This window comes from Phodopus roborovskii, unplaced genomic scaffold (assembly GCF_943737965.1).
Source record: "Phodopus roborovskii unplaced genomic scaffold, PHOROB, whole genome shotgun sequence".
Taxonomy (NCBI): Eukaryota; Metazoa; Chordata; class Mammalia; order Rodentia; family Cricetidae; genus Phodopus; species Phodopus roborovskii.
The window spans coordinates 6,254,961-6,279,303 of NW_026126576.1; the positions used below are offsets into that span (position 1 = coordinate 6,254,961).

At 39.2% G+C, this 24,343-nt stretch overlaps 1 protein-coding gene across 1 annotated transcript in view; it reads right to left on the reverse strand.

Annotated features, from left to right (window-relative positions):
* Positions 1 to 23,093, reverse strand: part of Cntn3 (contactin 3) — a 348,226-nt gene extending 325,133 nt beyond the window's left edge. The window contains exon 1 of the mRNA XM_051203480.1: positions 22,893 to 23,093. The gene's annotated coding sequence lies outside the window, so the exon portion shown is untranslated. The remainder of the gene's footprint in view (positions 1 to 22,892) is intronic.
* Positions 23,094 to 24,343: the final 1,250 nt, after the last annotated feature.

Below are 24,343 nucleotides of genomic sequence, written 5' to 3' on the forward strand. Positions count from 1 at the left end.
TTTCATTGTGATAAGTGACTGGAATTGGAGGGTAACTCCAAAGGTTATGATTTTTATGATGAATAAGGTATATGATACTGACAGGAAAAAAAAAATAAAGAAGAGATAAGGCATGTTTGGAAAGAAAGGGGAAATTAGATACAGATAGACTCAAGTTTAGCTTCATGGAGACCCATTCATCAGCAATAGGGAGAGTGGTTGTCAATGTGGATGGAACTCTACCCAAGGATGATGGGGATATGTAAGAGGATGCAAAAGTACCAGAACTACAGAGGCCATCCTTAATAAAGGAAAACAGAGAGAAAAGAAAAGGCAGCCAAAACTCAGGCTAAGAAAGCCCTTAATGAAATGAGAAGGAAAAATCACAACCAGATAGAAGGACAGTTGCCAACACAGGCAAAAATCCCAAAGTCCAACAGGATGAAAGTCAGAGGGGGAAGGTAGGGACAGAGAGCAGCAGTGAATGCCATTGGAGTTAAGAAAGAACCAGGGGAAAGAACAGATGCAGAACTTGACAGCAAAAAGCTAATTGTGCCCTTCAGGAATGCCACTTCTCTGGTGGGCAGATGAGAACGCAGTGAGCACAGGAATGGAGTAAGAGGTCAGGCACAGGCCACCTGTCTAGCTCAGTAGAATGAGGACAGCTAAAAAGACTGGAGGTCACTGGTTACTCATCTCATAGAGTTGACAAGAAACGCTAATTTGCTGAAACAAGAAATTTCAATGAGTCTCGGGAAAAAAATGCATCTCTTCTAAATATCATTTTGCAAAAAAGGAAATCAAAACTCACTGTGCAGACAATCATTATCACTTTAAGAAACCAAACAAAACAATACAAGCACTCTCAATACTCCCTCAAACACCAAGTTGGGGGGGGGGGAGTGCTTATTTCTGTCAAATGTTAAACACAACTAGAGTTTTTCTGTCTCCTTGGCCATAAATTTTCCCTAAAAATTTCATTTTGTTTGAGTAATCTTACACAATACAGATATATAGAATTTATTAAGTTAACAACAGCTACCCTGAATAACTTCATAAAGCCAGCAGTTAATGAATTCCTAGTATGCTCTATGCTCCAAGCATAAATACACCCTTAAAGTAAACTTAACTTGTAAAATAAACTTAAAATGTAAATGAACATGCAAATAGAGTTAATATTATAATTTATGCATTATTAGATGTCAACTTTTTGTATTGTTTCTGGGAGGTGTCACACAAATTCTGACTAGCAAATTAACTGAGACTTTTATGGCTTAGCAAATTTATTTTGACTTTAGAACAATTTATGAACAAGAATCTATAATGCACTGGAGCTAATTAATGACTTTTTTGTGGTTTGACATACATAATACATAAGCTTATGATGGCCCCATCTCAGATTCTGCTGAATCATCTCTCCAGAATCTCAAGTCCTGTCAGGAGCTGAAAGAAAAGGAACCCACATTCTATCCTGAATAGTCTCTATTACAAAAGTGATTTGCTTATAAACAGAACAGAACAATGGTGAGACCTGTCACATGCAAATTTACATCTCCAAAATCATACCATTCTTCAATTCCAAACTGAAGTAGAACTTCTGAGTTTGCACAGAAATGGACACTCTTTTCATTAATCCAGAAAGGGTACTATTTTATTTGCATAGACTAATTATAACTGCCAATGCACAACTACCCTTGTGCCAGACACAGTGTTAAGCTTTCATTTCACCAGAGGAATGACAAATAGACTCTATAACTGAGTAAACAGAGCACATTAAATTTAATGTTCTAAGATTATAGTGTTATGGGTGTAAAGCTGTGTAAAAAAAAAAAAAAAAAAAAAAAAACCCACCTCAGACTTCCTTGTGAGTTGAGACTGTCCAAAGAATTGTATAATATTGCCTACTGCTTCTACTACTACAAATGGTGCTGAGAATATGCTTACCTTGCTATTAAGTTCAATATTATAATAAAAGAAATATTACATGCATATATGCACATACATATACAAACATATATACATACATAACATACCCAAATACACCTCTCCCATTCACACAATATGGAGCAACTGGGAACAATAAAATACAATTTGAAGTTTGATTCGGAAATGGGGAAAGGGAGGTAAATGGAATGAAAGATGATGACAATGTGAAAGACTGAGAAAACACAGAAAGAAGTGACAATGTAACAAAGGAAGCATTTTGTTCCCCTAGTCATGCCCAGGGAGAAAAGGAATGCACAGGCTCATACAATGAGATCTTCTGGCCATGTCCAGTGGAGGGCATATGAGATGGCAAAATGATAAGGTTATTTGTTACAATTCTACCCATGGCTTGAGTTGTCAAATACATAGCACTTTGGTTTAGTAGTCAAAACTGTATTTCATATTTCAGAAAATAGTGTTGAGCACGTTTTACCGAAATTTTCCACAATGGATGATTTAACTAAATTAATGGAACTCCCACCGAAGACCACAATTTCAGTAATGAATATAAAAGCCAAGGATGCAATATACCTGATCACCAAAGGGCCTCCCAGCTGGAAATGGTAAACTTCTGCCAATAGAGAGTATTATACTCTGAGAGGCAGATGTGAAACTCCTTCAACATGGCATCCATATATAAGGAACTGCAGGGATCCCTATACATTCAGGAAATAAAAACAACAGTGCTCTTAAATGTGATATTATTCTGCCCATATTCCTAATTACCCTAGCAGATAAGAGGAAGCAGTCCATCTTTTCCATTGATAAAGACTTTCTACGTGTACAGCTTAGTGAAGTTCTGTAGCTCAATCGCACATTTGCTGAGCATACTCAAAGCCCTGTGTTCCACCCTCTGCACTTCACACACACTGGTTATGTGGGACACACCTGTAATCCCAGCATTTGAGCAGTGTGGAAGTAAGAGGATTGGAAGCGATGGAACATCTTTGGCTACTTAGCTCATGAGACCAGCCAATGCTTATCAAAACTTCACTCACGGGTCTAACATCAGGAATCTATTAATAAAAATTGATATGTATATAAATTTCTAATTGGTCTCAACACTAGCTAATTAGTCTAAATACTAGCTTTGGCCCCGAACTAGAAAACCATATTTTATGAATATTTCAAAACATTAATCACTACTCTTACAATAATGAATGTATTAGATTATATATACCTCTTTACCTGATTTAATTCAGATGAAAAATATCACACTCCTTACAAAATGGCAAACTGGTTTGCACATACACACATGAAAGAAGATAGTTACACATTTGTGTCAGCCATCTACTCCTGATCCTGTGGCCTGCCCTTGTATATGAATGGTACAGCCACTGAAACTCAATTGGATTAAATTAATTTTATCTTTCCTATGAGCTGTGAATTAAAAATACATTCCTTGCTTAAGATGATATGTTCTGTCCACTTATATTTCGCATGCTGTAATTTTGTCTGGTTTATGTTTGTGCAGGTATCCATGATGCTGTAACAGTCCCTGGTAGTACATATATGCATCCATCTGGTTTGTCTATAAAACATTGTTTTCTTGAAGTATTCCACAATATCTGATTATGAAAACCTTCCTCCTGTTCTTCTTCAAAGACCCCTAAACTTAAGGGAAGGATATTAACAAAGACATTCTATTTAGGGCTAAGTAGCCCATCATTTCTCATCTTCACAGTGTCCAGTTGTGTCTCTCTAATTGTCACCTATTAAAAAAACATATGATACCCTAATGAGTTTTGAGTGATGCACTTGTATATAATATAGAAATATGTCATTATATTTCCTTTCATTGCCTTGTTCATTAGTAGAAAATGATAGTATGTATGTCATATGTAGTAGTCTGATTCTTGACCTCATTAAACATGTTAAATATTGGCTCCAATTCATGTAGCTCACCATAAAAAAAAGAAAAAAAAAAAGAAATATCACACTCTAAGGAAAAATTTCTAGAGCTTCATTTATTAGACATATACATTTTTTTAATGAATAAGGAGTAACTCAGACTTTGCTCCTCCTAATAGTGAGCTGTGGCTTTGTCAAATAGAATTTACAATTACTAAAAAGAAAACAGCCCCAAATCCCACAACTCCTTTCACTTAATTATTCATGATATCGATCAGAGCATTTATTTTTAAAGACAGATGAAGTTAGAGCATGCTCACACAGAAGACTTCCTGCTGGTTTGCGTCACTGCAGTCAGGGAAGTTTCTCAAGGATTCATACTTAGCATATGTAAATTTCAAGGCCAATCAAACATCATCAGGACATGTTGGAAACAAGCTTGCAATATTAAAGGCAGTCTTTGCAGGTGACACTTTTTAATCCTAATTCCCTCATCTAGATTAATTTCTGTTTATTGTTCTTGATCACAAAAAAAAATAACTTCTGCAACACTAAAAATAAATGCACTGATGCTACGGAATATCTGATGGGTAAGCATTCAGAAAATTAGAAATTTTTTCAGGTTTGCAAGCCATGTTCATTTGCAGTAAATCACAAGACAGGAGTGTTAGCGGGAGATTAATTCTGGTACTCATTTAGGTATGATGAAGACCTCCAGAAAACACATGCAGGTTCAAGGTGTTTCCAGAGAGCAGGAAGAATGTAAAGGTAAAAAAAAGCCAACCATTCCTTTAGCCCTGTTATCCTCTAGCAGGATCTGTAACCCCTTCTCTATGTCCTGGCCTGCCCTGGTGACATGAGTAAACTAGCAGAATGCATTAGAGGAGAAACCATGGAAAGCCCAGACTTCTGTTGTAAAAAGGCTTTAGGGAGTCTCCACTGCTGGGAATTCAAGAGAAAGGAAAGTAAACATGAATTTTTGGATGATAGGAGAGGCAGAAATCCAGAAAGGTCTCAGCCATTGTGACTGCCAAACTGACCATCAAAGTTATCCCCACTCTAGAGGCTTCAGGTGTGGATTTGGTCTCTCCTTTCTCACTGACTGTCCCTTCTGGGAATTTTACATAGGCTGATACTGAAGAGACTGCTCAAACTCCCAACTCACACACAAACACAAATGATAAATAAAATGTTGTAAACCATTAAGCTGGGGCACAGTTTACTACTGTGTATCAGCAAAAGATAATGGATACATTTATAAATTAATTCTATGTAGTGTGATTTGCATATTATACTGCATCTCTCAATATAATAAGCAACTACTCCATATGGAGAATGATCCATGAGAGCCTGGTTTTGAATGAATTGGTTTATTAAGCATGTATCAAGACAAAGTTTAAGAACCAAGAGCAAACAGCAGATAAAGAGCAAAAGTACTACCATCAAATTGAGTACTTATACCATACAGTACATACTGACTGGGGATGCCCTGCTGAGTTACACCAGAGTTCCTGAGGGAGAAATCCTAGAAGGAGCAAAGCCTTCTCTCCATAGACAAGTTCCCGGCTTCTTGCTCCCACCGCAATCATATCCATACGCTGTGGGCTAAAAAAGAGCAGCCTGTGGGAAATGACTTACCTCCTATCTGTTTTAGACTTTCCCAAGACACAATGATTTTAATATGATTAACTGTTTTCTATTTTCCTTTCTCCCTGTCACAGAGGCAAGGAGTGGGAGCAGCCAGTGTGTTCAGAGAAGGCTTCTGGGAGGACACTTGAGATAAACATATTTGAATCTGAGATCTAAGTGGCTCATCTCCCTCTCAGGGTTAGTGTGCAATAAGAAGCACTTGACAATTTACCAATGTAACAAACACCACAGCAATCACTTAATGAAAGTATCATGCACTAGCCAATAAAATAAAAAATTATAATAATGTCAAATATTTAATATGTGATTATTGATAGTGTGCCAAACACAGGTAACTAGTAGTCAGGGAAATTTTATGATTTAGAATTGGCACATAGTCAAGTAAAAGGAAACTATAATGTAACTGTTACCATTACCAATTTTAAAAACTCATAAAATTACTCCTAACATCTAGAAATAAATATATTGAAGTAATACAGCAAGCATACAAAGAAAGCTGGTCATACAAACATGGTATGTATTCACTCATATGTGGATTTTAGACACAGAGAAAAGGATTACAAACCTACAATCCACACTGATAGAGAAACTAGGAAACAAGGATGCCCCTAAGAGAGACATACATGGTCCCCCCAGAGAAGGGGAAAAGGACACTAATGAATAAATTGGCAGCATGGGGGGGAGGGGAGTGTAGTTAGAAAAAGGAGAAAGGGAGAAGAGGAGAGGAGGCCATGAGGGAGCAGGAAGATTGAGTCAGGGGAAGAATAGAGGAGAGCAAGAAAAGAGATACCACAATAGAGAGAGACATTATAGTTTTAAAGAGAAATCTAGCACTAGGGAAATGTCCAGAGATCTACAAGGATGACCCCAACTAACAATCTAAGCAATAGGGTAAGGGCTACCTTAAATGCTCTTCTGCTGATAATGAGATTGATGACTACCTCATATGCCATCCTAGAGCCTTCATCCAGTAGCTGATGGAAGCAGAAGCAGACATCCACACCTAAACACTGAGCTGAACTCCTAGAATCCACTTGCAGGGAGGGAGAAGTAATGAGCAAAGGGGTCAAGACAAGGCTGGAGAAACCCACAGAAGCAGCTGACCTGAGCAAGTGGGAGCTCATGAACACCAGAATGATAGCTGGGAAACTATCCTAAGACCCTGAATGTGGTTGTCATTTAGGAAGGCAGGGCAGTCTATGGGGCCTCTGGTAGTGTTATCTCTAGTATATGAATGGACTTTGGAAGCCCATTTCACATAGAGGGATACTGTCTCAGCCTAGACACATGGGTGAAGGCCTAGGCACTGCTCCAAATGATAAGACAGACTTTGAAGGTCCCCTCACCCTCCCTGGGGAGCAGAAAGGAGATAGATAGAAGGTTGGTGGGGGGCAGAGGGAGAGAGGAGGGAGAGGGAACTGGAATTGACATGTTAAACAAGCTTGATTCTAATTTAATGTTTTTAAAAGTAAAGAAAAAAATAAAAAAGAAAGCAGGTCATGTCACTCGTTTGCTATGAGGTGGCAATGGAGTGTTTAGCATAGGACTTAATACGAAGTTGGCCCTAATGAAATGCTTCTCACTGCTCACTGGGCTCAGACTCCTACCCAGAAAAGACTGTGAATTGATTTTGTTTGTTTGTTTTATTATTATTATCATTATGTGTCTAAGTACACAGCCAGGTATGTATTTCTGAGTGCAAACATGTGGAGGTCAGACTACCATCCTAGACTCAAGGATCAAACTCGTGTCATTAGGTGTGTGTGGCAAGTAGTTTAAACTGTTCAACCATCATGCTAGCTTTTGTTCAATATTTCTTGGAGCTTTCCCTGAGCTGAGACACCAGGGAGAGCTAACTTTCCTCCTCCCATACTGCTCAACATGAGAAGCAGACATGCAATGAGAGTAATGAGTAATAAGGGGAGGAAGAACATTTGCTTAATGATGTGTCATTTACTTTGAATTTGTAAGATCGGGCAGAAGATCCTAGCAGTGGCTGATGGGCCACTATGAAAGTAAGAACTAGAAGACAAAAAAAAAAAACCAGTATATGAAGAATGGTGCCTCTGGTGATCTGGTGAATGGTTGCACACAGGAGCGTGTTCAAGAAAGGTTAGTGAATTTCTGAGAGTACGGGTAATAGCTCCCCAGGCTAAGTGCAAAGAAGGTGATGGGGTTTAAATCACAGAAGCATTACCAGCCACAGCAACTCATCTAGACTTTACCCCAAGATCAACTTAAATGCCCCATTGTTTTATAGGGATTTAATACTTAAAAGACAAACCTGTTTTATAGAAATACAATCAAGACAACAAAGAATGAGGAGCAAGGCTGTGGCTCAGAGGTGGAGTACGTGTCCCCTGTGCAGAGGGCTCACAGTTCAATCCCTCATAATAATGAGGGGAAAAAATGTAGCACAAAGCAGGAAAAACCAGAATGGAAGCTTCTGTAATAGCTGAGACATATGATGAAGATGGCAGAAATGAGATGCTCAAACAAAAGCTGTAGAAAATATGGTTTATTGGAAGTTATTTCTTCTGCAGTAAAAAGAATATATATATATATATATATATATACATATATATATACACACACATGCTAATTCTACACACACACACACACACACACACACACATATTAAAGCTGAGGGACTATGAAACACATATGGAACAGTGGTACACTATAGCAGGGGTGCCTATTGTTTTAACATTTTATAGTCTGATGTCATATACAAGCTTGGTGTGCATATATGGCTATCCTGGGATGTAAGCGATCTGTAGGTTGAATATGTGTGCTGGTGAACAGCATAAATCACTTAATGTTGAGGTGACTAGCAGCCTAAAGAATCTTTTGATGAGGGAAAATGACATTCATGATTTGCTCATTTTCAATGCCCATAGGAAATTAATGGAAGATTCTGCTTCTTGCAGCCATTCAAGACCAAGGCTCACAGATACCATGTGTCAAACTTGGCTTCACCAGATACAGTACTGTATGAGAAAAGAAACCAAAAACCCACAAAGGGAAGAGATTCCACATGGAAAGCTCACAATGCATTAGCTAAAGCAAATCTCATTGCCAAAATGCTCTGTGAACAGGGCAGTAGAGAGGCATATTCTCCCCGCATTCCATAACAGCAATGATGTTAGCAAGTGAATAAGGAGATCCAGACCACCAGGCAAGTAAATTAACGGCTAAAGAGAACCAAGAAGGAAAACTGGGTGTTTTAAACTAAGGGTACAAATGTGAGATAAACTATTTTAAAAAAATTCTACATACATATAAAGGTGGGACAAAGAAAATGAAAGCAGGGACTGAGAGTCTTACTTGATGGGTAAAGTGCTTGCTATGCAAGCATGAGGACTTGAGTTCAGATATCCAGCATCCACATTAAAAGCTAGACATGTATAGTATTAAGTTGTAGACACCGTTTGCCTATATTAAGTATTATACATATTACTGCTAAGCAAACTATTATTATACACATGAAAAAGAAAGAAGTCAGTTCTAATTGGACCCAATGCTTTCTGGGAACTTTCAGTGTATATTTTCCTTCTTGTATACATCTCCTTTACTTAGAAAGCAATTAAAAAGTAATAATACATTCATGGACAACAGAGTGTCATTTTGCATTTCCTTGTCTCTAATTTGAAATGCAACTAAAATCTAGGGGTCATTTATAATTCCTAATGGACATGAGGTTTAGTGGAATGGCAGATTTCATTATTGGTCTAAATTCTTTATTCCTTCTTATATTTATGTCCTTAGCCACATGTCTCTATAGTTCTTCCTACTAGAAAGTGTATTGTTTTCCACTCCTGATTTAGGGTTTTGTTGTTTTACTTTTCATGGCCACCAGAATAAGTCAGAAGTGATTAAATGCCAGTGGGAAACAAGACAAGAGGATCTGGACCATTTGCACTTTTGTCTCTGGAAATGTTATGAAAACAATTTTCATCAGAGAAATTCCTCATGCACAGACCCAAGCCTTGTGAAAAGGGTCAACCCAGATGCATCTGAAGCTTAAACAATATAAACTAGTCCAGTCTAAACCTCAATTGACACATGAAAATATGATCAAACCCAACTGAGTTTAGCACAGGGACATACATTCTCATGTCAAGCTACCAACATTTGTGGGTTTATTTTCTGTGTAGAATTATGGTGGAAATAATGAATTCATATAGGTATATTGTGATCTGCTTATTTTATAGTTCACACAGTTTTGTAGTGTGTGATACATATTCAAGAATGAGGCAGAAGCTTTCATTCTTACAAGGTAGGTATGGTGGCATATGTCTCTATTGTCAACTATATAGGAGGTAGAGTCTGGAGGCTACTGAATCTAAGGTTAGCCCAAGCAACACAGTGAGGCTTGATGCTGTTTTAGTATATTTTAATTGAAATACAGTTGCATCATTTTCTTTCCTCCTTTTCTTCCCTCCAGTCCCTTCCTAGCTACTCTTCCTTGATTGCCTCTAATGTCCACCTCCACTCTTTTAATTAAAGATTGAAACACTGATGCATTAGTATGGTTTATATTAACTTTGTCAAGAAAAGAATCTGCAATTAGATATAAAATCTATAATAAAACCATAAGATGTGTAGCCTATTGATAAGATGAGAGTTCCGGGGTCTAGAAATAACAGGCAGAATCCAGTGCCTCAAAATAAGCTTTGCTTCCATTAAAATTAAATATATTAATCCTGGGAGATGAACCCTAGTATATTATGGGGACAGAGTATTGCAGACTAAAAAGTGTCTTTAACCCTGAGTTAATCCCTGCTCTTCAGGAGTTTGAGCAGGTGCTTATACAGACAGCAAGCCTGGCCCAAGAATTGGGTCTCCTTCACACTGTCCTTTTCATATCATGAATTGAAGCAGCATGAACCTTTTATAAAACGTAGACACTTTACCTTTTCATTCTCTGCAACCATAAGCCCAAGAAAATCTTCGTTTTACTAATCACCCAGTACCGTATATTCTGCCTATAAGAACATAAAACAGAATAAGACAGAGTGCAAGTGCATTGTTTGTACATGTGACTAAGAGTGTACTTTGAAAGTCTGACACTCAGGGACAGAGTTTACAAGACTACACTATTGTTTAGAAATATTCATTTACCCTCCCCTGCTTTTGTGGTCTCTTTGTGAAAATGTGCCTGATAAACAACTATTCCTAATCCAAGCTTCTAATGCAATTGCATTATTTACCTAAGCCTCTTGGGTTTCTTCCTTTTGCAATGATAATAGAACATCCCAAATGAGGGGTTTTCCTAATGTGGTTTCTGCAGAGACCAACTCTAAAATGAATAAAGGTGAGAAAAGGAAAAGTTGAGACTGAGAAGCATTTATTTTTAATAAGCAATTACAAGAAACATTAGGAATTAAATATATGAAATGCACAGAAAGATGCTGAAATTTAAAGCAATTCAAGCAAAGCATCCAAAGGCTGGGATGACCATTTAGATGCGTCCAAATTGAGTCAACACTGGTTATTTTGTCCAAGAATCCATTGGTCAAAGATCACCAACAGTATATAACCCCTCACCCCAACTAAGATAGTACCCTAAGGCAAAGAAAACTTTTAATAGAGTGTCAAGTCCGTGAGCAACAAGCAGATTGTATTCCAAGCATGGCAGAGTAATGTTGGTCTTACATTTGTGATTCTAGAATAAGGATGAGAGCATCTGCTGCAGCAATGTAATTTTAAACTGGATTCCAGCATATGAAGCCATATAAGAGCAGGCATACAATTTATCCACAGCATAGAAGAAAGTTATGCCCATTTTCAAAAGACCCATAGTTCCAACACAATACTGGTGAGTCATGCTGGCTGTTAAAAGGCTCTGAGACTGAATTGTATGCTACCAAAACCAAAGATGACTATGTAGTCACAAAACAAGAAGATATATGACATCAAGTAATTAATGCTAACATTCATCAAAAGCATCATTTATATCATAATTTGCATTAAATATAAAGAAAGGGAAAAAGATAAAAAGAGAAAGGAAGGAAGGAAGAAAGGAAGGAAGGAAGGAGAAAGAATAAGAAAGAAAACTATTCAATGTCATGGATTGAAAAGTATTACTAAATATTAAGAATAATAATACTAAAAACTAAACCATGCAAAAGAGTTCACAGACTCAACACAATATTCACTGACATAGAATAATGACATTTTTTATAAAAAATATAGAACATAAAATGTATGGAAAACCACAAAAGACCTCCAAATATCCAAAGCATTCCTAAATAAAAAGAAGAAATCTGAAAATGTCAAACTACCTGACTTTAAAGATATTCCACAAAGCTACAAAAATAAAAACACCATGGTACTGGCATAAAAGCCAGCACACAGAAACAATACATAGATAAGAAAGCACAGAACAGTCAAGCCCTTCTGAACACTCAATTTCCACAATGAATCAATGAATACACAGCCATAAAATGATAATCTTACTCTCACCCATAAGTTTTTTTTTGAAATACCTAGATATCTACCCAGATAATGAAATTAAGGACCAATGGTATTACACAGCAATCAACTTAAAATGAATCAAGTACTTAATCATAAGACCCAAACCTACTACAGAAAACTACTACAGAAAATATGGGAGAAAACCTTAGTTATTTGGGGCTGTACAATGATTTATTTTCTATAAGACTCCAAAAGACCACATGAATTAAAAAAAAAAAAAGTTACATACAGCCAAAAAAACAACTTCAAGAGACAGTCATACAGCCACAAAAACAACTTCAAGAGACAGTGAAATGACAATGTGCAAAATGAACATAAGATCTGTAAACTTTAAAACTGTTAGGGCTAATACATAAATCATAGGAACGTTAACTGAATAACAAGAAAACAAATTTTATCACTTAAAATTAACAAAAAATCTGAATAAACATTTCAAGAAAAACACGAGGCATTGATCAAGATGCACAGGAGAAAATGCCTGGCACAAACAAGTGAAATCCCTACGAGTTAAGCCTATTTTGTTACCTGTAGTAACGGCTGTGTGAGATACTGAAAGAAAACTAGAGCTAATGAGGAGATGAAGAAGGGAGATGCCTTGCTCACTATTGGTGAAATAATATATATGTTTCTCAAAACTGCAATTACTACCATTACTGTGTATGTGTTGTGTGTATACATCTATGTGAAATGTGTGAAATGCGTGTGGAAGGAAATCAGTATAACAATGAAATGCCTATATTCTCACATTCACTGTAGTGTTATTTACAATAGGCAAAGCATGGAATCAATGTCAATTCCCATTAATGGATGAATGGACAAAGAAAATGTCTCAAGTAAACACACACACACGAATACAACTAAGCTTTAATAGTCTTACTGTAATAGTATGTCACTGTAATAGTATGTATGAAATTGGAGGATATTTATGTTAGATGAGAAGGGCCTCACACAGAAAGTAAAAAACTACATGATCTCATTGCTATGTAGTACTACATAAAGTTAAACTCGATGAAGTAGAGTGTAGTTGCCAGTCCTTGATGAGGGGTGGGAAGAGATTTTGGTCAAAAGACAAAGAATTTCAGTCAGACAGGAAAAATGACTTTAAGAACTCTATCATGGGATATAGCAACTTTTAAAAATGATCCACGGTATATTTTAAAATTACTAAGAATAGGTTTTAAGTATTCTCCCCACAAAAAAAGTTATATGTAACATATATGTACATGTAACATATGCTAATTACTTTAAAGTATCCAGTACTGTGTGTGCATTTTAAGAATCACATGCTGTTGATAAACATACACAATTTCCTTTTCATAAAACTTAAAGGTATAAAACAAAACTCTTAAATAAGGTGTTTATGTGTGTTACTGCTGTTGAAATCACCCCCAAAATTTAGCAGTTTAAATGAACACATTTTTCTGATGATTCTAGTGAAACAGACTGCTGACTGTGCCCTTACTGAGACTGCATATTACCTGACAGCTTAACTAGGATGGTTGGCCTCATTCTAAGGCCTACTGGTTCTGGCTATTTGATGTGTTGACAGACCACACTAGGATTATCAAAGCTACTTACAAGATAAATCAGAGTAGGAAGTTTCTGTTAACAGAAACTACAGGCCTCTTAGGACCTGAGGGGATGAATTCACTAGGGGCCAGTGAGACAGGGAAGAAGAGATACTCCATCATGCAAATAGCAAAGGAAGTTATCTGTGCCCTGTCCTTACAAGCTATCTGCCACCAAGCTGGTATATGCTTCATTGTTTTTACTTAGTGTACGCCTCTATGAAGAAAGAACTTAAAAATTGCCCTCCCATTCTTCCCCACCTTAGTAGCAGTATAAATAGCATGTAATATGTTCAATAAGTTAACTGAAAGAAGTGATCCTCTAGGGGTTAGTACAGAAGGAGTGATTTAAAATTTGACCCTAAATTAAGAAAAGCTAAAAAAAATAGAAAAAGTCAAGGGCCAGTTGTTAACTGGTGTTACGCTGGTCAACCCAGTAGAAGTATGATTCCTGATCAGGGAGCCTCACTTGGCAAGGCTGTCAGGTCACTGGCTATGGAATCCAGTTGCTCCTGTTCATTTCTTCCCTAAGAACTAGCTTTGTGTGTTTACCACTGCTTGTGTGTTTATCTCATAAAAATATACCATCTGCTGGGCACATATATCTGTGGGTGATCTAGAAGATGACTTTCCATTAAGCTATATAATTTTGATATGAAATATGTACTGGGACATTCTTCCTACCCAGATCTATTTGTCCCACAAGGACACTTAACAGCCTGCCTTGTTCTCTTGCTCTAACTACTGCATGCAAGTAGCTCACTCTCACCTCAGAGAAAGCTCAAACTAAAGACGTTTTCTAAATAGATAATAAGTTTAAAACTTTACAGCTATGTACCAGGTCAGAGCCACAAATGTCCAACCAAGGTTACTAAGAAAACCATGCCAATTCTTCACTTGCAAGTCTACTAATAATGGATCTGCATCTCAAAGTTGTCATTGGGCACTGTGCCTCACCTCCCTGCCGTGTCTGGTTGAGGTTTTTCTTCTATGGCCTTGGACCTTCCTATTGCCATGGTAAGTGGCCTAGCTCCTTATCACTTGCTTTAGGAATGAGCTCTTAACCAATGAGAAACAGCCCTCGTGATTTCTTAGTTATTTCAAGGCCTGCAGGAGAAGAGTTTTTAGAATAGAAGAGGCAGAATCTAGAGAAGAAGCATGGACAAGTTAGAAGTAGGACAGGATTACCGGAGTAGAAACAGAATAATAAAGAGCATGACCCTCAGATGGTATGTGAGGTTATTACAGAGAATAACCTTGAGAAGCATTTCACCTTTGGAACTCTGGGCTCTCAAAGCCCTTATAGAAAAGAGGGGGTGAGAGCGAGGGGTGGACAAAAGAGTCAGAAAAATCAGAAACCACCTCACTTTAAACACCATGATCCAAAATTTCAATCCACATTTGATTTGAATCTCTTCTTCCTGAAACTTTAGAATGTCTGTATCTTACCTTAGAAATGGTATGGTTTGGAGTTAACACCAGCTCATTCCTATCTCTAGGCTTTGCATTATGTGTGTATACACATGTACATGGATAAGTATGTGTGGATGGAATGAAGTGGCTCGCATAAAAAGATCAGCATTGGATGGAAAGAAAAGTAACAAGAAAACAATTATGCTAAAAGAATTGAAGAATAAAAACTCAAGACTCAGGAGACAGAAAAACCTCAAGAGTAATTTTTACAAAAATAAGAAAAGATATTTTCTAATGACCATAAAACTTCTGGCAGCAGCAATCACGATGCTGTTCAATTAAAAGGAGACAAGCTTCATATTTCTAGAAATTTCCATCAGATAGAAATATGCACTCTATTCATAAGCATCTTCACACCATATGTGACTGGTTTCATGAAACAACAAAACTCACATATTGAGGTTTCTGTTATTTTCAAAACCAATAAAGTAATTATATTTTATCCAAATCACTGAACAGAAGAAAACACTGTTAAATACTGGTACAACAATCAAATAGGTTAATGCTGAATATAAACATGCTTATCTTTATATGGCACAAGAGAACATTTTTATTTAATGGAACAAGGAGACTCTTTGGTGTTTATGTTTCAAAACCATGCAGTGATGCACAAAATTTTCAGTTAGCTGTACTTAGAATAAAAAGAAACCTTAGCAAGTAAGTATTCACTGACTGTAGGAGAGAAAAAAAATTATTTAACTGTCTAATACATACAAATGTAATCGTTTCTATAGGCAGAGGGGATAAGAAGGAAAGAGGAAAGGAAGTGTTGCCATGCACACCCAACTCTGGAACAAAACACTTATCTGTATTCCACAGCTCTCCAACATTCACCAGAATTAGGGCCAATGCCTGCTAATCAGCCACTCTGCTGCTTTACATTCAGGGACAGAGACAGGCCAAGTGAGTAACATACACCAGATTAGATCACTAGCTATATTGTTCGGGTTGATTTTAATTGCCTGAAAAGTGTCATTACCATCTTCTGCAATGTGCTAAGTTATTTTTGAGAGAGCCTATTTCCATGTAAGAAATAAAAATGGACCGCAATCCTGTAAGAACATGCAGAGGAAGATTCTGTTTGATTTCAGCTTCAGTGGCATGGAAAACCTACCCAAGTCTGATCACATGATCAAATATCTGTTACCTGTAGAACTTTGCAAATGTAGTTTGGGAAATCATCTCATATTCACACTCCGAAGACCCCAGAGAAGCACCTAAATACCACGTCCTAGATGATAAAAATCCTTGCAATTTTCATTTCCACAGTGACTCTTACATCCAGTCACTTCAAGGTGAAAGAATTCATGAAATTTAAAAACCAGAGTTATTTCCATGAAAAGGATATATGGAAATAGATTATTCCAAACCTGGAAGTCATTTGCAAAAATATATAACAGCAACTGCTAACATGGAAATGCTATCTCTTCAGATAGTTGTTCTTTAAATCAAAATTGTAGATATATAAGGATCTGTTCACAACACAGAATGCTGTCATACATTCATGCGCCTCAGGCTTTTAAAATGGTGAAAACCGAATAGTGTCTGCAGTCTGGTAAACATGACTGAAAAATAGACAGAGCTCATGTTTTGATATAGGATGCTTTTCTCTTGGAATTATATAAAGATTTTAAGCTAAAGTACAGATTAAGGAGCATTGCCCCAGAGATGATTCAGATGGTATCATAAGGACTGAGGAAGTTGTTAGCTCAGCAGAACAGGAACATGCTTCTGCTGGGAGAAAACAAGAGCTGGAAAGACAACTCTGCAATCAAAGTGCTAGATCTCAGCAGCCACATAAAACCCAACCAGAAGGCATGTGTGTCTAAGTCTAGTACTGGGTTAGGCAAACACATGAAGATTCCAGAGGTTGCCGGCCAGCCAGTCTGTCTACATCTGTGAGGTTCATGTTCAGTGAGACACAACATGTCAAAAATGTCTTTCATGTTGGAGTTGCATGTATGGGGAGCAGTTGAGGCAGACATCTGACACTGACTTTTGGCCTCTACATGCATATGTACATACATGTAACTGCACACAAATGAGCAGGAGTGGATGAGAAGAGGCATGCAGAATTTCTGCAGGATGCAGGGCTACCCTTGAATGGGTGACTGATAAAGCAACTGATAACTCCAAAGCCTCTATGTATTCCTAAATAATTGTTTACACTTTAGCAAGACATGCTTTTGATTTGTTGTGAGGCAGCCATTAGCTTGTTTATTGCAGATGTTCATGTTTTGCTAAAATAAAATGATGGCTTTTGGGACTCATGAATTACTTCAACCCACTAAAATCAGATCATTATTACATTAAGACAACACCCAGGACTTAGAACCTATAGCTTATTCTTCCTTTAAAGAAAATTGTATTTGTTCAAATTTTCTAAAGTCTAATCATACCACTTACTGTCAACTCATGATCTGTCACTCAAAAACTGCACAAATGAAAATCTGACAAATACATACTTGAGTGACTTCAAGCAGCTCCCATATAAGAAACTGGACTCTGGATATTTAACAACTTCCTTATATGGATGTATGGCTCCAGAGTATTAGAAAAGGCAAATATTAAACAATTTACAATGTTAGATTCTAATCCGTCCTTCTTAAAACTAAGTCATATACATACATACATACATAGGTACATACATGCCTAAAAGCAGAATTCTCAGTAGTTTTCAGGGGAGCAAGTTAACTAGGGCACTGGATGGTTTCCATCACCTGGCATCTGGCAGAACAGAAGCAAAGCCTTTCCTGCATAAGGCACACTGACCTGATTGAGATGAGAGGTAAGTGCAGCAGACAGGAAGTCATAAATATTCTAAAAGAAGCAAGAAGCAAAAAGGGCTGAAATTTTGAGGAAAGTTTAAGCCATAAGGCTAAGGAGAGGTGGAATTAGCACCAAGAAGTCATTAGTCCATCAGATTTGTCAACAGCACTTTCCTCTTTCTCCTCAACAGTGAGGCATTCAGTCACCCAAATGCTTTTGTTCATGACTTAACACAGCTGCATGGATCAGAAAGACCAGGAACAGGACAAGGTGTGCAGGAAGTCACACACAGGAAGTAGTGCATTTTGCTGCTACGTACTGTTGGGAAATTTAAGTACTTGTCCCTTCCAGCTCTCTTCCTCCTCACCCAGCTGTAGAACTTCCATGCTCTCAAGGTTGAGCAAACATGGTTGTTCTCAGAACTTCCTTGTGCATAGTGCTCCTACCTTGAACCCAGGTGTGAGTGGTGCATGAGTTCCTCCTATGCTTAGCCCATCCCCTGGCTTGGGTATATAAGCCCAAAACTCTCAATAATAAACAGCAGCTTTTTCTACACTTCTTGTGGTAGTCTTTAACAGACTACCCTACAGCTTCTATCCCTACAGCAGCTCGGTACTCTGTCACACAGGTGTGGCAGGTACAACATAGATCTTGGACTAATACAAGGTAACACAGAAACACAGAGTGCTGTACTTGCAGTCTACTGATGATTCCAAGAACAAAGGAAGCAGACAGTTCCACAGGATGGATGTCTGGGTGGGAAGACTAGGGCAAACAAGGAGATCACTGAAGCTAAGCTGAAAATAGTAAACTCTACTTGAACAAGAAGAGTTTGACATAGCGGATATCTAAGAGACCTAAGTTACTGTATCGATGGTACAGGAAGAACACCACAAAGTTCAACAGCTGACTTCTGCTGAATGTGGAACACTTGGTAAAGATCTTTGTTCACAGAGCTGCTACAGGCATTGGCCACAGACTCACCATCCCAAAGTCTTATGCTCATGGGTTTGTCAAACACAATTTAGATACTATAAGAAGAGGTACACAGGACAAAAAACAATACCTATTTACAAGGTGCTCACTGGAAATTGGGCAAGAAATGGACAGTCCCAAGTGATGGGAAATACTAGGGGGGAAATGAACATACTATCTAAAGAGAATTCCTAACATACCTTAGAAACATAACCAGAGGGCCCTCAATTACTCAAGGGCTGATCAGCAATCAAAACTCCATAGGTCTATGTGTGTGTACAAGTGTTTACAAATAAGAACCCCCCCAGCCCAAGAAAAAAGTTCATAATAATTCCAGAGCTGGAAAAGTGGTAAAGAAAAGTGAACAACTAAAAGTCACTCAGGATGGTTTCGTTCCCAAAGCTCCCAACAGCTTGGCAGATGACGCTTAGTAGGTTTTTTGTTGTTGTTGTTTGTTTTTGTTTTTAATTGTATTTGGAATGCAAACACTAAACATTTAAACATTATGCATAGAAAAGCACTAATTTAATGTGCGTGTGCATGTGTGAGTATGTGTGCGCGTGTGGGTGTCTGTGTGTGTGTTTCAACTGGGTAAAATGATGTGGAGAACTGACTTTGAAAAGATACAGAGAAGCAGATTCAGTGGTTCAGTGGTCCTGGGTGATTAGCTGAAGACCAGGAGAGAAATGATACACATGGAGATGGATGAGGGCAGGCAGATTTGAGAAATGGTTCAGGGTCCAAGTGAAAGGACTTGAAGCACAATGCTGCTCCAGTTCCTCTAGGCAGGAATATCCGAAGTAAAGTAACAATCCTATGATTGCCCAGTCATGTAATCAAACAGGGATTATTGCACAGATCTCATGTCTTAACAGATGAAAAAAAGTCAAGTGAATTAGAAATTAAACCAGAGGAAATTGTTCTGCTGTTTTAGAACACAGAAAATTTACCATCTTAGTTCTAACAGCACCTAAGAGAATGCAGCGGAGTAGCTGTGACAGACATAATCTATTTTTCCAAATGCCAATATGTCTGCAATGAGGGATATACATACCTTCTGAATTATCTTATCCTACTTAATAAAATCAGTTGAATTTTTTTCTCATTCCTTGCAAGGCAGCTTCTTGCACAATAAAGATTCTACAAACATTTACATTCCAAGTAGCAGGGCTGTTTGAAATGCTATAAAGTTCTGCCAGGACTTCTATTACAAACTCTTATTTCTTGTTTATAACATGTACATAAAAGGGGGAAAATAAAAATGTACTATGGATTGAAACTTGGCATACTGAGCCTCAGCCAGGGAATGCATTTCTACAGGAACAAATTTCCCAAGATATGTTCCCACTGAGTGCAGAAACACAGGAGCTGGTGGTGGGGGACATTATAAACCAGAAGCCACTACTTAGTAACTTTGATCCTTCTACATCGGAAACTGAGAATCTAAGAAATCCTCAGTTTCAAAGACGTTCTTAAACTATCTGATAATCCATATTCTCATTATTTTTCAAAACTGATAACATGATTACCAAGTATAAGAAATCATCCATCAAGGCTAGTAACTCTACTACATAAGCATCTTAAAGCCATATTTATACACATTGTGTATATTAAAGCACCTTAGAGTTGTTCATTTTCAATTACAAAAATAAATGGCAAAGACAAAACCTCTTTGGCATAGACCACTGGAGTTGACCAAAACAGAAACCACAAACAAATAAGCTCAGAAAGCCCCCCTCTTTCATCTCCCTATCTCCTACCACATACAGTAACATTTCACTGCTGTAAACATGAAATGATGACTGGGAAAAAGAAAATGTGGAGCCGGTCAGACCATTTCCATTCTGGGGCTTTCCACAGTACGGTGATATATGGACCTGGCAGTCTGAATGCACCAATTATATCTATATACTATTTCAACACAAAATGTATTGGGAGTTAATGAGAACTTCACGTTGGACACTTAAACTATGAAGTGAAAACAAAACTACAAGATGTACTCTGAATGAACGAGAAGCTGAGCACTTACAAATGGGAAAGGTGCATATCTTGCTCACAGACTGACGAGCCTATTAGTTTGTAATAACTAGGCATACATGAAATGTGACAGAGAAAAATTGAAGATAAATCAGCAGCTGAGAGGCTGCAGCTTGTTGTCTGCAGCTAATCTTTGCTCTGCTTGAAATTGCTTGGCACTTTGGTTCTACTAAATATTTTGCTGCTATTTTAAGAAAGGCTTGGCCTATCCACTTGTGCTGTGAAGGATATTCAAAAGTTAGAATTCTTCTGGAGAAATGGACAGAATGTCTTCACATCTTCAGGCGCACGGATGTGATACATGGACAATAAGGAGGATATGGAGCTGAGATGGCCACTGCCTGAATCTATTAGCCTGCAAATCAGTTATATGCTCTGTCTCTTGCTGGCCGCCTTCACACAGGAGGCGCACTGGCTTGCATGCAACTGCACCATTTATCTGATGAGAGCATTCAGCAGTTTGCTAGAGTATAGTGACCCCCTTCAGACCACATGTTGTTGACTCTCAAATGAGGTCAAGCAGACATTCAGAGATCCATACTCCACTGATTATGTACATACAACGATCTCTACATTCCCATGGGATCAATCCCATCAAATGTCTTTTATTAACATTTACAAGAACCTGCCCCATGGTGACAGGCAAATATGAAGCATTCTACAAATGTTACACTAAGACTTCTTCCCTAGAGACCAGAATCACAACACAAAGGGTTAAAACCACCCACCAGGATGCAGCCAAAGTCACATTGGTGTTGGTAAACACAGCTAGCACTACTAAACTAAGTGACAGGACTGACTTGTTATTGAGATATAATAGCTCTTTGAAAGGCAATTACTCCCCCCTTTCAATCTCTGAAGGGCTCTGACTCAGTGTTCTTTTTAATTCCCATTTTCAATCTATTTACAGACCAGGATTTTTTTTCCTCAGTGAGTGTAATATTCATCTTTGTGGGGGTAGACAAACCACAGAGCGTAACCTCCTGTATTGTGTGTGTGTGTTTAGTTATTCTTGCTTAATCATTTTAAAATTATTTTGGGGTTGAGCGACTCTCTAAATACCTGGGGTTTCTATCCACCCTCTGACACCACACACATTACAGGTTTATTGCTTCTGTTGCCCCATTTCTGCATTTATTGGGTTGGGGTTAGGAAGCTGTCTACCCCTTTGCTTTCTCAGGGCTGTCTGTTCCCATCCCTTTCTGAAAGCAGGTTTGCTGTCCTCTCCAGAACCGGCACCGATGGTTTTTGAGTCATTCCTCTGCACACGCCTGCCTCCTTGTAAATCAATAAGAGAACACAATCCCTGGGAAGGACTTCGGGACTGGTGAACCCTTGAGGAGCGAATGGATTTCTACACAAGAAGAGCCCTTAAGCCTTGCATTTCATGAAATCGGAAGTGGGAAGTGGGGAACACTCCTCCTCAAAAGGTGGTGAGACTCTGACCAGGGCACAAGGCTGGCACTTCCTGGTTTTCTGCTTCTGGTAGTCCGATGAGAGCCTTTCAGGGCTCCAGAGAACATAAAATCAGCCAGATCCCGACTAGCTCTTAAGTCAAGGCACCAGAACTACCTACAGTCCATCAAAACAAACCCATGAAACAATTGTGATAAGGGATTCCACTCAAGGCTGTTGATTTCTCAGTGGAATGAAAACGCAGCACGCGGAACTTGAGGACTAACAGACATCCACCACTTGTTCAGAACTGGGAGGCAGAACCACAGCATCAAGGAGAAAATGCATCTCTTTCTTAACCCAGGCACTATGCCCTGAGATTTTCCCTCAGCATCCCTACGGTTTCCAACTGCCATCACCTGCAACTTTCACTGGCCAAAGTGTCTGCTCTGAAGACGTACTAGAGGAACATCGGCACATTTTTCCAGAGCTTCAGCCAGACATGGAGTCCTATCCCAAAATCGATCCTAGTCCCAAAAGTGGGGAAATAACGTGCCCTGGCAAACCGGCCCCTGGAAGCATATTTTTACTGTCGACCCACCACATGCATCGCCCAGGCAAAGAAACTTTCGCGGTCGAGGAGCCTTAAGCCAGTGGGTAAAGTTTCCCAGGCAGGTGGTTCATCCCAGGGACACGGCTACAGTGTGCAAGCGGACAACCCCGACCTACCTAGATGCACCAGCTTGCAAGGCTCTGCCCCGCCGGCCCGCCCGCGGGCGCCGCCACCGCCGCTGGCTGGCCCGGAGGGCTGCGGTGCGCGCCCAGGGGGCTGCCGTGCGCGATGGTACGAGCCGCCGCCTTCACCGCAGCGCCCCCGTCCGCACTGTTCTGCAAGGTTCCGCGCACTTCCCGGTCGGACCGCGGCGCCCGCCCGCCGCCGGCGCCACCGCGCGCCAGGCTGCTGTGGCTGCTGCAGGCGCCAAAGGAGCGCTGCCTGTGCCTCTGCCGCTCAGGCTGGGGCTCCTGCTCCGGCGCGAGCCCTGAAGAGAGGGTAGAAGGGAGGGGACACAGGGTAGGAGAAAGGGGCGGGGAGCGCAGCGGCGCAGCCAACAGGGTCCCGCGCCTCACGCTGCTCGCACCACCACCCACCTCCTGCGCCTCCGTGCCCCGCCACCACCGAAGGCTCCCTGAGCCCCAGCCGCTTTCGCCCACGTGTGTCCTGCCTCTGCAGGGCCCAGGTGGAGCGGGATGGGCGGCCATCAGCGAGTCACCACTGGGTGGCCTCCTGCTTCGTAGCTGGTGTCCGGGTATCAGTGGTTTAAGGGTAGGGATTGCCATTTCTAAGAATCCTCCTCCTGCAGCGCAGCTCACACACGTGCGCAAAATTGCCAGTCTTATTATTAAAAAACATAATTATTAAGGGCTAACTAAAGACAGATAATGGATGGGCGAACTGATGGTAGTCGAAAGAAGGGAATCACGGATAGACAGTCCCAGTAGTGGACTGGGGTATTTAGGAGAGTTCACCTCCCCAGACTAAACCCCCCAACTTCATTATTCCTCCGTGATTGTGCTATAAGGACTTACTTTCATTTGCTAAGATTTCAATGAATTTAGTTATGAAACTAACCCCAATTTTATTTTTATAAGGCAACCATGAAATCGGCCCCTTCATTTTTACTTATATAAGTACACAGAGAGAATTGGATTGAATAATCTGGGTATAAACATAAATTCACTGAAATCCCAAGCCTTTGAGTTCAATCCCTAATTCTACCAAGATACAGTACAAACAGTACACTTTTGTCAGTAAAAACACCTGTCACTCATTCGGTGAATAACTTATAAAGACAGTGAAGACACACAACTATTTATAATGGAGTAGATTCACAGCACTGGCAACTATAAATTCAAGAGATAATATCATGGTCCACATGGTGGCGTGAGATAGGGCCAGGAAGATCAGGACTAGTGAGTTCAACAGTGCAACCCCATCCTGGACTAAAGAATAATACCCTGTCTTAAAATGGGAGTGGGGAATACTCTTTGGCTTCTACAACACACACACACACACACACACACACACACACACACACACACACACACACACACTGCATGTATTCCAAATGATGAGAAGCCAAGGATCAAGCATATACTGTATAGCAATAATCTCTGTGAGG